At 40.8% G+C, this 14,603-nt stretch overlaps 1 protein-coding gene across 2 annotated transcripts in view; it reads right to left on the bottom strand.

Annotated features, from left to right (window-relative positions):
- Positions 1-14,603, bottom strand: part of NBAS (NBAS subunit of NRZ tethering complex) — a 352,219-nt gene that overhangs the window by 207,584 nt on the left and 130,032 nt on the right. The gene's annotated exons all lie outside the window — the stretch shown is intronic.

Genomic DNA, 14,603 nt, shown 5'->3' with positions numbered 1-14,603 from the left:
GGCTCAGTGGAAAGTGTTCGGGCTTGGGAGTCAGAGGTCATGGGTTCTAATCCCGGCTCCGCCACCTATCACCTGTGTGACTTTGGGCAAGTCACTTAACTTCTCTGTGCCTCAGTTACCTCATCTGTAAAATGGGAATTAAGATTGTGCCCCAGGTGGGACAACCTGATCACCTTGGATCCCCCCCAGCACTTTGCACATAGTAAGCGCTTAACAAATACCATTATTATTATGATATTATTATGACCACTCGAGTTTTATTATTATTTTTTCCTTGCCAGATTGTAAGCTTCTTTGGGACAGGGAATGGGTCACTTTTTTATTCTGTAATTCACAAATGCCTATTACAGAGCATCAGACCAAGTAAGCATTCAATATCTACATATAGATATAGTTTTCTCATTCTGTCTTCGGGTTTTTTCCCCCCTATATTTTATCCCCTTTCACTGAGCACTAGTTGGACAACCTATTATTCAGTGTTAAATACCTTTTATAGCTCATGTTAGAAAAAAACACAAATTTAAATTTAACATCCTCAGGACAATACTTTTGTTAAGTGTTAATAGTTGGTTCAATTAAGATACTGTTCTTTATATTCCACAAATAACATTATGCTGATTTTTTTTTGGACCAAACGAACCCTTTATCTGTGATATAACCCTCCCACTCCATTTCTATTTCTCAAGCAGAATATAACATGGGGGCGGGGGTGTGTGTTTTGAAGGGGACAAAATAAAAGGCTAAACAATTCATTTTTTAGCATATGAACTAATTTTCCTCCCAATTCAACTAATTTGGGATTCATTTCTTAGGTATGCGTCGAGAAAATCACTTCTTATATAGTGAGGTTAAAAATTGTTAACCTTTATTTATGTTTAAATTTGAGAAAAATAATCAGGATTCAAAAGTCATCTCTGGAATGGATCAACATTTGGCTTTCAAATTCTCATCAATCCAAACATTCGTCCTCTCATGGCCTAGTTGATAGAGCCTGGGAGTCGGAAGGACTTGAGTTCTAATTCTAACTCCCCTACTTGTCTGCTGTGAGACCTTGGGCAAGTCACTTAATTTCTCTGTGCCTAAATTACCTCATCTGTAAAATGGGGATTAAGACTGTGAGCCCCACGTAGGACAGGGACTGTATCCAATCCCAATTTGCTTGTATCCACCCCAGCGCTTCGTAGAGTGCCTGGCACATAGTGAGTGCTTAAGAAATATTATTATTACCATTATTATTATCATTATTATTGCAAGCAAGATGACAATTTCAGTTCTGAGGCCGATGAAAGGGTTGAAGCCTGCTCGGGGCAGACACAGAGAGGCCAGAGCTCATTCTGGGCATCCCGGGACTAACGCAATCCTATCCCAGAATAGATTTGAGACCTCAGTAGGAGACCCAATCTCTAAGGTCTGACTGTCCTAAACCACTAGAATTGGGCTGAAACTGTTCGGGCTCATATAAGAAGGGCTGAAAGCTGCTTTAATGGCATTGACTATTCATATGTCTGAAAATAGGAAAGAGAATTAATGACGATTTCAAGCATAGCTCCAACTCTTACACTTTTCCCCAGTGGAATTTCTGCCTCTAAGTAATCTTTTTAAGCACAATGCAATTTACAAGACAACCCTTAACACACACAATAATAAAACTATAATTATTATATTTGTTAAGCTTTTACTATGTGCCAAGCACTGTACTAAACACTGGAGTACATTCAAGATAATAAGGTTGGACACAGTATCTATCTCACCTGAGGCTTGCAGTCTAAGCATCTATTTCTTCTTCCCAGCACTTACCTTCAAATAATAATAATAATAATAATAATAATAATAATAATAATGGCATTTATTAAGCGCTTACTATGTGCAAAGCACTGTTCTAAGCGCTGGGGAGGTTACAAGGTAATCAGATTGTCCCGCGGGGGGCTCACAGTCTTCATCCCCATTTTACAGATGAGGTAACTGAGGCCCAGAGAAGTGAAGTGACTTGCCCAAAGTCACACAGCTGACAATTGGCGGAGCCGGGATTTGAACCCATGACCTTTGACTCCAAAGCCCAGGCTCTTTTCCACTGAGCCACGCTGCTTCCAAGTATCCATAAGCCTACATTCTTTACTTCTAAACAAACGACTCCGCTATTTTCTTTCTAGACCTTTCCCATTCTTGATCCTATCACCTGTCCAGTATCTTCTAGGTGAAAGATTTTTTTATAGACTCCTGAACCACATTTAAAAGCATTCCTAAAGTGGCGTTTGGACAATAAATTGGATATAAAGCTTAAGGGAAAACAATGTCCCAAGGGCTCTAGTTAGTGCCACAAGGGAAAAGGCATCTATTCTGATTTTTAATAAGGCATCTAGGAGAATGGAGTGAAGATGCTCACGATGTTTTCAGGTGATCTAAATTGCCAAGACGGATAGAATTTGGTTAGTTACGAGTGGATCTCATAATGACCCCTCCATCTGACAGAATGAATGAGACTAATAAAGTTGGGGTCCAAAACGGATAAATACCTGAGGCAATGATAAATCGGATGCAGTAAGCACTCGATCAATACCACTGATTGATTGAAGACTGAAGGTTCACCTCTTCCAGACTAAGCCCCCCTTTTCCTCAGCTCCCCCTCCCCCCGCATCGCCGACTCGCTCCCTTTGTTCTCCCCCCAGGCCCACAGCAGTTGTGTATATATGTACATATCTATAATTCTATTCATATTAATGCCTGTTTACTTGTTTTGATGTGTATAGATCTATAATTCTATTTATTTATATTGATGCTATTGATGCCTGTTTACTTGTTTTGTTATCGTCTCCCCGCTTCTGGACTGGGAGTCCGTCATGGGCGGAGATTGTCTCTGTTGCTGAATTGTACTTTCCCAGCATTTAGTACAGTGCTCTGCACACAGTAAGCGCTCAATAAATACGATTGAATGAATTGAATGAATGAATTGACGCACACTGATTATAAATGGAAACTGATCAATTCATTCAATCGTATTTATTGAGCACTTACAGTGTGCAGAGCACTACTCTACGCACTTGGGAGAGTGCAATATAATAATAAACAAACACATTCCCTGTCTACAATGAGCTTACAGTCTAGAGGGAGAGACAGACATTAACATAAATCAATAAATGACAAATATGTAAATAAGATCTGTGGGGCTGGGAGGGGGAATGAATAACAGGAACAAGTCCAGGCGATACAGAAGGGAGTGGGTGAAGAAGAAAGGAGGCCTTAGTCAGGGAAGGCCTCTTGTAGGAGATGTGTCTTCAATACAGCTTTGAAGGGGGCCATCCACCTTTACTAAGTGCTTGGTACAGTGCTCTGCACACAGTCGGGGCTCAAAAAATACCATTAATATCATCATCCTGAGACTAAAAAAATTGAGAATCTACACAAAAGTCCTGATTATAGTGATAATGGTTTCCATGGCACCACTTGCACTCTCTCGTCCTTGCAGGTCATCTTCCAGTGAATAAGTAGATGAGTGTGAATGTGGTATTCATTCATTCAGTCATTCATTCAATCGTATTTATTGAGCGCTTACTGTGTGCAGAGCACTGTACTAAGCGCTTGGGAAGTACAAGTTGGCAACAGAGACAGTCCCTACCCAACAGTGGGCTCACAGTCTAGAAGGGGGAGACAGAGAACAAAACAAAACATATTAACAAATAAATAGAATATGTACAAATAAAATAAATAGAGTAATAAATATTAAGAGCTTACTATGAGCCAAGCACTGCGGTGGATACAAGCAAATCAGGTTGGACACAGGCTGTCACTCATTCAATCGTATTTATTGAGTGCTTACTGTGTGCAGAGCACTGGACTAAGCGCTTGGGAAATACAAGTCGGCTACATATAGAGACGGTCCCTACTGTATGTTAAGTTTTAGGGTGTTTTTTTTTTAAAAATGAATGACCATTTTCAGTCAATGTCATTTTATAACAGCATAATCTGGAAAGTTATATCCTGGTCAATCAATCAATAAATGGTATTTATTGAGCGCTTACTGGATGCAGAGCACAGTACTAAGTGCTTGGGAGAGAACATTATAAGAGTTTGTAGATTTGGTAACTGCTGCAGTATTCTCTGGCCACGTTAACTGGCAATTTTTCAAATCCTACTAGGCGTTTCATCCTCATGAAATAGTCTAGGTTCTTTGGTACTTGGTCTTCGGTCAGAAACTTTTCCCACTGAGAGCACAGTCCCAGTAAACACTCCCCTACTTTAGAATCAACCCTACAACCCATAACTCCTCATTCCAAAAACTACGCTCTTTTCACTGGACCAACAAGAAGCTGGGGACTCCTACTAATTCTCGGTGAAGTTAAAACACAAAAAAAAGCAACTCAAATCAAGTTAAAAAACAAAAAAGCAACTCAAATCAATCAATCGGTTAATGGTATTTACTGTGTGCAGAGCACTGTACCAAGGGCTTGGGAAAGAACAACACATAAGAGTTGGTAGATATGATCCCCGCACAATATGGGGAAGAGAGACATTTAAGAAGATTAGGGATAGGAGAAAATATTATCGAAAGGAATACTGGGATGAGTATCGACGTGCTCAAGGGACAGGCAGACAAGTTCATGGCTGATGTAGAGGGGAGGGTGGAAATGGGAAAGTTTAGTCTGCAAGGTCTCTTGGAGGGGATGTGATTTTAAGAAGGTTTCTGAAGTCAGAAGGGCAAGGACCGTGCCTTTTCTACTTACCGGACTTTTTCTGTGGTAGTTGTTAGCGTTTACTAGGTGCCAAGCACTGTTCTAAATGCTGAATTATATTTAAATGTACTAAAAGAATTAAATCCCTTGAATACATGACCCAATTTAATAGGTTCATCATCATCAATCGTATTTATTGAGCGTTTACTGTGTGCAGAGCACTGTACTAAGCGCTTGGGAAGTACAAGTTGGCAACATATAGAGACAGTCCCTACCCAACAGTGGGCTCACAGTCTAAAAGGGGGAGACAGAGAACAAAACCAAACATACTAACAAAATAAAATAAATAGGATAGATATGTACAAGTAAAATAAGTAAATAGAGTAACAAATATGCACAAACATACATACATATATACAGGTGCTGTGGGGAAGGGAAGGAGGTAAGATGAGGGAGATGGAGAGGGGGACGAGGGGGAGAGGAAGGAAGGGGCTCAGTCTGGGAACTCTATATTAGTTATATTTTGTTTGGTAAAGGAATTTAGTAATCTTGGGGTTCCCCCTCAGGTCGCACCTGGAGGGTTTCCAGTACTCTAACAGTCTCAGCTATGGGAAGCAGAGTCAAGCTTGGGCAGTGATTAGTGAGTGGAAAGCGATGGTAAACCGAGTCCGTATTTTTACCAAGAAAACTCTTAAGGATACACTAACAGAATGATTGCAGATGGAGGTGAGGCGTTCTCGAAGAGATGTCTACATGGCATCGCTGTGGGTCGGAAATGACTCGACAGCTTAAGACAATTTTGGGGTGGCTGAAATTCAATGCCAAATATTTATTTCCTACGTGAGACTGGAAATTTTTTTTTTGTCCCATTTAACTGAATGAATAAACAGTATTTGCCAAGGTCTAGCAGTCAGCGAATAATTCTAAGCACTGGCTTATTATTGTCTCCACCAGGTCTTCAGAGACTATTGCATCAATTAAGTGTACACAGATTAGTGCGTAGTGTGCTGTGCTTAGCGTTGGGGTAGATTCAAGACAATCAGGCTGGACGCAGTCCCCGTCCCACATCGGTTTCACAGTCTTAATCCCCATTTTACAGATGAGGTAACTGAGCCCCAGAACAGTAAAATCACTTGTCCAAGGTCACACAGCAGAAAAGTGATGGACCTGTTATTAGAACTCAGGTTCTCTGACTCCTAGAGAAGCAGTGTGGATTTAGACTGAAAGTTCATTGTGGACAGGGAATAGGTCTGTTTATTTTTATATTGTATTCTTCCAAGTGCTTAGTACAGTGCTTTGCACACAATAAATGCTCAATAAATACGAATGAATGATGGTTTAGGGCACGGGACTGGAAGTCAGAAGGACTGGGATTTTAATGCCGGTTCCACCACATGTCTGCTGTTGTTGCCAACTTGTACTTCCCAAGCGCTTAGTACAGTGCTCTGCACACAGTAAGCACTCAATAAATGCGATTGATTGATTGATTGTGGAACCTTGGGCAAATCACTTAATTTCTCTGGACCTTAGTTACCTCATCTGTAAAATGGGGATTTGGACTGTGAGTCCTATGTGGGGCAGGGACTATGTTCTAAGCGCTGGTGTTGAGAAAAGGTAATCAGGTCGGACACAGTCCCTGTCCCACGTGGGACTCACACATAATCTTAATCCCCATTTTACAGATGAGGTAACTGAGGTACAGAGGAGTGAAGTGACTTGCCCAAGGTCACAGGGCAGACAAGTGGCAGAGCCAGGATTGGAATCCTTCTGATTCCAAGGCCTGTGCTGCATCCACTAGACTACGTTGCTTCTAAAAATTCAACAAATACTATTCAATAAATACTTCTTAATGAATAAATACACTGATCTAGAATCTACTGACTTGAAATAGTGCTTGTAACATAGTAAGCATTTGAATACCATAATGATGTATCGTCTATATGCACTTGGATCTGTGATCTTTGGACATTTGATATTCGCCCCACCCCCATCCCACGGCACTTACGTACATATCTTTAAATAATTACGAATTTATTCATATTAATGTCTGTCTTCCCCTCTAGACTGCATGCTCGTTATGGGCATGGAAGATGTTTGCTAGTTCTCTTGTATCGTACTCTCTCAAATGCTTAGAACAGTGCTCTGCATGTAGTAAGCACTCAATAAATAATAATAATAATGATGATGATATTTGTTAAGCGCTTCCTATGTGCAAAGCACTGTTCTAAGCGCTGGGGGGATACAAGGCGATCAGGTTGTCCCACATGGGGCTCACAGTCTTAATCCCCATTTTACAGATGAGGTAACTGAGGCACAGAGAAGTTATGTGACATGCCCAAAGTCACACAGCTGACAAGTGGCGGAGCCGGGATTTGAACCCATGACCTCTGACTCCAAAGCCCGTACTCTTTCCACTGAGCCATGCTGCAATAAATACCATTGATTGATTGACCATTGACTGAATGATGACTCTGCAAAAATGTCAAACTACATTTTCAGATACAGCCCAGTTGCCCTATGTGATACAAATATCATGTATTTTCAAATCTATGTACACTTAATTGAAGAAAGTCTCTCAAAGAGCCAGTGGAGAGGATAATAAGCCAGTGCTTAGAATTATTCACTGACTGCTAGACCTTGACAAATACCTTTTATTCAGTCAGTTAAATATGACAAAATAATTTCCAGTGTCATGTAGGAGACAAGTATTTGGCATTTAATTTCAGCCGTACCTAGTTACTTAATTCCTTTATCAAACAAAATATACTTAATGTAGAGTTAATCCTATTAAATTGGGACATATATTCAAGGGAACATTTGTGGACTGGTTTTTTTCTAATACATTTAATATTAATTTAGCATTTAAATAAACCTGACACATTGTAAGCACTTAAAAAATACAATAACAATAATAATAATAATATTGATGATGACAGTGCTTCCCATGTATATTACACGTTGATAGCCCAGAAAATACCGCTAAAATTATTCATTAGAAAACCCGAGAACCAGCCTGGTCTAGTGGGTAGGAGAACTGGGTTCTAATCCCAGCTTGTCTGCTGGAAGACCTTGGGAAGTCACTTAACTTCTCTGTGCCTCAGTTTCCTCATCTGTAAAGAGGGGATTAAGACTGAGAGCCCTGTGTGGGACATGGACTGCGTCCAACCTGATTAGAGAAGCAGCGTGGCTCAGTGGAAAGAGCACGAGCTTTGGAGTCGGAGGTCATGGGTTCGAGTCCCGGCTCCGCCACATCATCATCAATCGTATTTATTGAGCTCTTACTGTGTGCAGAGCACTGTACTAAGCGCTTGGGAAGTACAAGTTGGCAACATATAGAGACGGCCCCTACCCAACAGTGGGCTCACAGTCTAAAAGGGGGAGACAGAGAACAAAACCAAACATACTAACAAAATAAAATAAATAGAATAGACATGTACATGTCTGCTGTGCGACCTTGGGAAAGTCACTTAACTTCTCGGAGCCTCCGTTACCTCATCTGTAAAATGGGGATGATGACTGTAAGACCCACGTGGGACAACCTGATCACCTTGCATCCCCCCCAGCGCTTAGAACAGTGCTTTGCCCATAGTAAGCGCTTAACAAATGCCATCATTATTATTATTATTATTATTATTATTATCTACCTCAGGGCTTATAACCATGCCTGACACACAGTAAATGCTTAACAAATACCATAAAAAAAAAAACCCTGCATAGCCCAATGTAAAATATATTCCTTAGTGTTCTCTCTGGGGTGCTGTCTTTGGCTCAGGAAGGGTGAGGTTTCTGGCCAAAAAAGGTTAATGGTGCTGAGTGACCTGTTGTTGAGTGAGCTGTCAGCATCAGTTTGGGGTGGGTGATGGGATTTGAAGGCTGGGCCTGTTGTAAAAAATGTCTAATATTACATCAGGTGGTCATTCCTGACGTTAGCCTCGTCCTTAGTACTAAAAGAACGACTAAAACAGACTTGATAGCAGCCCTGCAGTTTACAACATAAACAAGCATTAATTCCAAGTGAAGAAAGACCCATGGAGCATGAATTAAAATCAATCAATCACTCAATCGTATTTATTGAGTGCTTACTGTGTGCAGAGCACTGTACTAAGCCCTTGGGAAGTACAAGTTGGCAACGTATAGAGACGGTCCCTACCCAACAGTGGGCTCACATTCTAGAAGGGGGAGACAGAGAACAAAACCAAACATAGTAACAAAATAAAATAAATCATCATCATCATCAATAGTATTTATTAAGCGCTTACTGTGTGCAGAGCACTGTACTAAGCGCTTGGGAAGTAGAAGTTGGCAACATATAGAGACAGTCCCTACCCAACAGCGGGCTCACAGTCTAGAAGGGGGAGACAGAGAACAAAACCAAACATACTAACAAAATAAAATAAATAGAATAGATATGTACAAGATAGAGTAATAAATATGTACAAACATATATACATATAGACAGGTGCTGTGGGAAAGGGAAGGAGGTAAGATGGGGGGGATGAAGAGGGGGACGAGGGGAAGAGGAAGGAAGGGGCTCAGTCTGGGAAGGCCTCCTGGAGGAGGTGAGCTCTCAGTAGGGCCTTGAAGAGAGAAAAATCAAGAGAGAGAGAGTAGGAGCCAGGCTCATAAAGAGAAAATATCCACATTATAAACCAAATTTAGTGGGCTCTCTCCTTGTGTCGAAGTAGAGAAGCAATGTGGCGTGGTGGAAAGACCCTGGGCTTGGGAGTCAGAGGTCGTGGGTTCTAATCCCGCCTCCGCCACTTGTCTGCTGGGTGGCCTTGGGCAAGTCGCTTCACTTCTCTGTGTCTTCGTTACCTCAGCTGCAAAATGGGGCTTAAGACTGGGAGCCTCAGGTGGGACAGGGACGGTGCCCAACCTGATTACCTTAGTGCTTAATACAGTGCCTGGTACATAGTAAGTGCTTAACCAAATACCATTAATATGTGTGTGAGCCCGTTGTTGGGTAGGGACCGTCTCTATATGTTGCCAACTTGTACTTCCCAAGCGCTTAGTACAGTGCTCTGCACACAGTAAGCATTCAATAAATACAATTGAATGAATGAATGAATGTGTTTGTGTGTGTGTGTGTGTGTGTGTGTGTGTGTGTGTGTGTGTGTTTAGGGAATTAATTTTTACCTCTAGAAGCTCATTAATTACAAGCAAATAACAGATTATTTTCTTGTCTGTAATTCGATGAGCATACATTTGTCACACTGCGCTATGTTGAGCTTCGCCTACTCTGAAAATCTAATGCATAGACGTATCCTTTTGATGATTAAATATGAAGTGTAAGCTTTTCTCCACAGAAATGCCTTTTTAATCCATTGAATTGTCTTAACCTTGATTTTGGGGGGATGTTAATTTTGGACTCTCTCTCTAGCTATAAGTACTGGGTGAAGTCGTGTGCTTTACTCAACTATTTTGCCGAGAAGGGGTACCACCCACTCATGTTGGAATGTTTTGTTAATGATGTGCACCTAGCTTTAATTCTATTTGTTCTGATTATTTTGACACCTGTCTACGTGTTTTGTTTTGTTGTCTGTCTCCCGCTTCTAGACTGTGAGCCCGTTATTGGGTAGGGACCGCCTCTATGTGTTGCCGACTTGGACGTCCCGAGCGCTTAGTCCAGTGCTCTGTGGCAAGCGCTCAATAAATACGATTGGATGAATGAATTGGAAGAGAAAAATCATCTTTCTTTTAAATTCAAATATAGTAAGAACGAAATTTAATACAACAGTGAACTTGTTTCTATAGCTTCTGTCACCGTAGGTTTAAATCTGTACAGACGACGGATTCTTTGAAATGGATTAAGAACTTAGATAAAGTTTCACACTAAAATAAGCATCGGAGAAGGAGGCATCTTATTGAAAGTCATTTAATCAAGGCTCTCAAACATTTTCTTTAATGCCCTTTTCGGGGAAAAAAAATATGGCAGTCAAGAAGGACAATTCACACCACCCTGACTGCTCTGAATTTGAAATACCAGCTTCCTCCTGAAACCACTACGATCTTCTGTGGCACAAAGGAGTAGCCAAGATGAGAAATCAGGCTGTGGGGTTTCAGAGAAGGGAGGAAAATATTCAGGAAAAAACGATTGCACTGCCATCTGAGTGGGGCTTCACAGGGTCCTCACTGATCTACCTGTTACCACCCAAATCTGCACACTTTGCTCCTCTAAAGCCAAGGATTATTATATATTATATTATATAATATCTATATTATATATATATATATATATATATATATATATATATATATTATATACTTTCTGTACCTCGATCGCATCCCTCTTGCAGTCAACCCCTTGTCCATATTGTCTTCAGACCTGGAATTCCGTCCTCACTGATACCTGACAGACCACAGCCTTCCTTACCTTCAAAGCCCTCCGAAAATCGCTTCTTCTCCAAGGCGGCTTCACTGTCTAAGCCCTCATTTGCACTTGGCTGTATTTTGATATTCTGACACCCCACAGTAGTTATTCATTCATTCATTCAATCGTATTTATTGAGCGCTTACTGTGTGCAGAGCACTGCACTAAGCGCTTGGGAAGCACAAGTGGGCAACATATAGAGATGGTCCTTACCCAACAGCGGGCTCACATTCTAGAAGGGGGAGACAGACAACAAAAAAAAAACATATTAACAAAATAAAATAAATAAAATATGTACAAGTAAAATAAATAGAGTAATAAATATGTACAAACATATATACGGGGGCTGTGGGGAGGAGAAGGAGGTAAGGCTGGGGGGGGATGGGAAGGGGGAGGAGGGAGCAGACACCTTGTCTGCTGTGTGACCTGGGGCAAGTCACTTCACTTTCCTGTGCCTCAGTGACCTCATCTGCAAAATGGGGATTGAGTCTGTGAGCTCCACATGGGACAGGGACTGTGTCCAACTTGATTTACTTGTAATAATAATAATGGTATTTGTTAAGCGCTTACTATGTGCCAAGCACTGTTCTAAACACTGGAGTAGACACGTGGTCATTGGGGTGTCCCACGTGGGGCTGTCTTCCTCCCCATTTTACAGACGAGGCAACTGAGGCCCAGAAAAGCAAAGTGGCTGGCCCAAAGCTGATCAGGGCGGAGCCGGGATTAGAACCCACGACCTCTGCCTCCATTCCGGCATTCAGTTGTATAGATTGAACGCTTACTGTGTGCAGAGCACTGGACTGAGCGCTTGGGAAGTACAAACCGGCAACATATAGAGACGGTCCCCATTCATTCATTCATTCAATCGTATTTATTGAGCGCTTACTGTGTGCAGAGCACTGGACTAAGCGCTTGGGAAGTACAAGTTGGCAACACATAGGGACGGTCCCTATCTGTTCTGCCTCCTGTTTTTTTATGGCATTTCTAAAGCGCTTACTATGTGCCAAGTACTGTTCTAAGTGCTGGGGGAGATACAAGGTAATCAGGTTGTCCCACGTGAGGCTCACGGTCTTAATCCCCATTTTACAGATGAGGGAACTGAGGCACAGAGAAGTTAAGTGACTTGCCCAGAGTCAAACAGCTGATAAGTGGCAGAGCCGGGACTAGAACCCATGACCTCTAACTCCCAAGCCCATGCTCTCTTTCCTCCACGCCATGCTGCTTCTCCCTCCTACTTAAATTGTTCTCCCTCCTACTTAGACTGTGAGCCCAATTTGGGACACGGACTGTGTCTGACCTGATTAGCACAATAATTATTATTCTTACTATTAGTTTTGTTAAGCACTCACTATGTTCCAAGCACTGTTCTACGCTCTGGAGTAGATACAGTGCCTGACACAGAGTTAAATACCATTATTATGATGACTAATATGAAAGAGTGTGGCAACTCCTAATTTATAGATTTGCATGCATTCACCAACTGGTGCGCTCAGGATGGTGTGCTGTGAATCCCCACCCTAATTAATTCTGCGGCTTTAGAATCCTGAGTGTACTCAAGTACACCATTTTTAATTAAAATGGAAAAGTGATAAATATCACTTTTTGCAGTGAAAAAATACGTACTAGAGAAATGAACTAATGTGCCAAATGAACTGTTTTTCCTCAATATATGGAAAGAATGTGCTTTATAATGGCCATTTATCATCCTTCTGTAACAGTGTGATCCATTCCAAGGATCCTCAAATTTGCATTTAATCAAATTGAGCCTACATACAGATACCAAGTATGATAGGATATAAACAGGCCCGCATTAATAGAATCATTAATAAATACAGGACTATGAATCAGAATTTGTATGGTTTACATGGTCTCCCCCTCGTCCCCCTCTCCATCCCCCCATCTTACCTCCTTCCCTTCCCCAGAGCACCTGTATATATGTATATATGTTTGTACATATTTATTACTCTATTTATTTATTTATTTATTTTACTTGTACATATCTATTCTATTTATTTTATTTTGTTAGTATGTTTGGTTTTGTTCTCTGTCTCCCCCTTTTAGACTGTGAGCCCACTGTTGGGTAGGGACTGTCTCTATATGTTGCCAATTTGTCCTTCCCAAGCGCTTAGTACAGTGCTCTGCACACAGTAAGCGCTCAATAAATACGATTGATGATGATGATGATGATGATGATACTGAGAATTAAGCTTTCTGGTGCTAAATAATAATAATAACAATAATGGCATTTGTTAAGTGCTTAATATGTGCCGAGCACTGTTCTAAGCGCTGGGGTAGATACAAGGTAATGAGGTTGTCCCATCTGGGACTCACAGTCTTAACCCCCATTTTACAGATGAGGGAACTGAGGCACAGAGAAGTCAAGTGACTCGCCCAAAGTCACACAGATGATCAGTGGTGGAGCCAGGATTAGAACCCACAACCTCTTTCCATTATGCCACGCCGCTTCTGTAGCAGCTGCTAAATGAAACTATCCGAAGAGTTCCCGCTAAATCCTTACGACTATTTCCACAGGAACAATAATATGTTCTGTCCATAAAATATCCCTTTGATTATTTTTAATACCATTTATCTTATTAGAAAAACAAAATCTGAGCAGACTAGAATTTAACCATAAATTCAGGAAATTAAGTCCCGGAGCCTATTTGCACCTTAACCGAATATTGTATAAAAAAGGATTCATTGTCTTTACAAACAAGTATTTGCATACTAATGAAATCTTGACTGGGAAGAGTGTTTGCTCAAGAAGAAATTATGTGAAAAATATCCCTGGGGTAATTCAACCATTTAGGGAAGGTGATTTAATCTATTTAAAGATCATGTGGACTCAATTTACTGGTCAAGATGCTTCAGGTTTGGTGCAATAAATTATAAAAGGAGTCATAGTTACATAAAAGGGCTATAACTTCCCCTTGTCAGATAATGGTGACTCACAGAAGATTTAAACTGGGCATGTAGCTTCCAAACCTACCAGCTGGGGTATTATATAATTAGAAATAAAGATAGAAACTTCTAAAATGACATCTTTAATATTTTTTAAATACTCCGCATCCCACAATCACTTTTCACTCTCTTAATTTTGAACTGTTGAAATACTGAAAGGGGAAATTCTGACATTCTTTAAAAAAAGGTCCTAAATGATTATCTTTTTTTTTTTTTTCTTATTTGATTTGTTTGAGGACTTTTTTGTTTTCCCCTTCCTCTACCCCTCTCTGGCCGTATCAAAGTACATGACTGACACATCTACCTATTAGTGCTCATTTCCCCTGATTTGGGCAATAAGTCCAGAATCTTAAGAGAATAGGCATTATGAGGGTTCCATTAAAAAATGACTTTTTTAAAAATGAATTTTGTTAAGCAGTTATTATGTGTCAGGCACTGTACTAAGCAGTGAGGTTGAGGTAGGTACAAGGCAATAGGGTTGGACACAGTCCCTGTCTTATACAGGACTCACAGTCCACATTTTACAGATGAGGTAACTGAGGTTCAGAGAAGTGACTTGGCCAAGGTCATACAACAGACTTATGGCGGAGGCAAAATTAGAACCC

Source organism: Tachyglossus aculeatus, chromosome 1 (genome assembly GCF_015852505.1).
Source record: "Tachyglossus aculeatus isolate mTacAcu1 chromosome 1, mTacAcu1.pri, whole genome shotgun sequence".
NCBI classification, from domain to species: Eukaryota; Metazoa; Chordata; class Mammalia; order Monotremata; family Tachyglossidae; genus Tachyglossus; species Tachyglossus aculeatus.
This window is presented reverse-complemented; position numbering and strand designations above follow the sequence as displayed.